This window comes from Hoplias malabaricus, unplaced genomic scaffold, assembly GCF_029633855.1.
Source record: "Hoplias malabaricus isolate fHopMal1 unplaced genomic scaffold, fHopMal1.hap1 scaffold_54, whole genome shotgun sequence".
Taxonomy (NCBI): Eukaryota; Metazoa; Chordata; class Actinopteri; order Characiformes; family Erythrinidae; genus Hoplias; species Hoplias malabaricus.
In genome coordinates, this window is record NW_027101162.1 from 295666 (window position 1) to 297880 (window position 2215).

General features: G+C 50.3%; 1 non-coding gene across 1 annotated transcript; it reads right to left on the bottom strand.

Moving 5' to 3' along the window:
* Positions 1 to 1538: 1538 nt before the first annotated feature.
* trnae-cuc (transfer RNA glutamic acid (anticodon CUC)) lies at positions 1539 to 1610 on the bottom strand. Its single transcript has one exon. It is a non-coding gene; the product is annotated as a tRNA-Glu (tRNA).
* Positions 1611 to 2215: the final 605 nt, after the last annotated feature.

Here is a 2215-nt window from a genome sequence, read left to right on the forward strand (position 1 = left end):
CTTGAAAGCATAAAGCCACGCTGGTGTGGGTGTGTGGAGGTGGTGAATGAGGCAGCAACGTGTCGTTTAGAAGTTTGGCAAAAAAAGGAAGTAGCAGAAGGAGGACGCTTTACATTCCTTTAACCTACACAGCATGTGGGTGGGGGGCTTCCAGAGTCTTGTAGTGGACTTGGTGTGCAAGAAAGCACACGCTTCTCTGACCGGGAATCGAACCCTGGCCGTGGCGGTGAGAGCGCCGAATCCTAGTCACTAGACCACCAGGGACACCGTTTTCAGCCACGTCTGAAAGGAAGGAGATAGGATTAAGTTCAGGGGCTAGGGCTAGGCTTTTGCCAGATGTACTCGTTCTACAATCATAGGAGAGCATCCGAGTCTGTCCTAAATGCACTTGTCAGTTTTCAGTCCAACTCTTTAGGCTAGCACCTTTGATAGCTCAGTTGGTAGAGCGGAGGACTGTAGTTGTTAATAAGGCAATCCTTAGGTCGCGGGTTCAAATCCGGCTCAAAGAAGACTTTTCTTTTCCCTCGCGCCACTGCGGGATATCATGGCCAGGTGCCTGCCTGCAGATGCGCTGGCATGCCAGAGTGCAATCTGCTGAAGGCAGTGACGGATCATTTACACTGTTCCATTCAAATTTCTCAAACATTATCTTGCCTCCCTAAAAGACTTGCAGACTTGAAAGCATAAAGCCACGCTGGTGTGGGTGTGTGGAGGTGGTGAATGAGGCAGCAACGTGTCGTTTAGAAGTTTGGCAAAAAAGGAAGTAGCAGAAGGAGGACGCTTTACATTCCTTTAACCTACACAGCATGTGGGTGGGGGGCTTCCAGAGTCTTGTAGTGGACTTGGTGTGCAAGAAAGCACACGCTTCCCTGACCGGGAATCGAACCCTGGCCGCGGCGGTGAGAGCGCCGAATCCTAGCCACTAGACCACCAGGGACACCGTTTTCAGCCACGTCTGAAAGGAAGGAGATAGGATTAAGTTCAGGGGCTAGGGCTAGGCTTTTGCCAGATGTACTCGTTCTACAATCATAGGAGAGCATCCGAGTCTGTCCTAAATGCACTTGTCAGTTTTCAGTCCAACTCTTTAGGCTAGCACCTTTGATAGCTCAGTTGGTAGAGCAGAGGACTGTAGTTTTCAATAAGGCAATCCTTAGGTCGCGGGTTCAAATCCGGCTCAAAGAAGACTTTTCTTTTCCCTCGCGCCACTGCCGGATATCATGGCCAGGTGCCTGCCTGCAGATGCGCTGGCATGCCAGATTGCAATCTGCTGAAGGCAGTGACGGATCATTTACACTGTTCCATTCAAATTTCTCAAACATTATCTTGCCTCCCTAAAAGACTTGCAGACGTGAAAGCATAAAGCCACGCTGGTGTGGATGTGTGGAGGTGGTGAATGAGGCAGCAACGTGTCGTTTAGAAGTTTGGCAAAAAAGGAAGTAGCAGAAGGAGGACGCTTTACTTTCCTTTAACCTACACAGCATGTGGGTGGGGGGTTTCCAGAGTCTTGTAGTGGACTTGGTGTGCAAGAAAGCACACGCTTCCCTGACCGGGAATCGAACCCGGGCCGCGGCGGTGAGAGCGCCGAATCCTAGCCACTAGACCACCAGGGACACCGTTTTCAGCCAGGTCTGAAAGGAAGGAGATAGGATTAAGTTCAGGGGCTAGGGCTAGGCTTTTGCCAGATGTACTCGTTCTACAATCATAGGAGAGCATCCGAGTCTGTCCTGAATGCACTTGTCAGTTTTCAGTCCAACTTTTTAGGCTAGCACCTGTGATAGCTCAGTTGGTAGAGCAGAGGACTGTAGTCCTTAATAAGGCGATCCTTAGGTCGCGGGTTCAAATCCGGCTCAAAGAAGACTTTTCTTTTCCCTCGCGCCACTGCGGGATATCATGGCCAGGTGCCTGCCTGCAGATGCGCTGGCATGCCAGAGTGCAATCTGCTGAAGGCAGTGACGGATCATTTACACTGTTCCATTCAAATTTCTCAAACATTATCTTGCCTCCCTAAAAGACTTGCAGACTTGAAAGCATAAAGCCACGCTGGTGTGGGTGTGTGGAGGTGGTGAATGAGGCAGCAACGTGTCGTTTAGAAGTTTGGCAAAAAAGGAAGTAGCAGAAGGAGGACGCTTTACATTCCTTTAACCTACACAGCATGTGGGTGGGGGGCTTCCAGAGTCTTGTAGTGGACTTGGTGTGCAAGAAAGCACACGCTTCC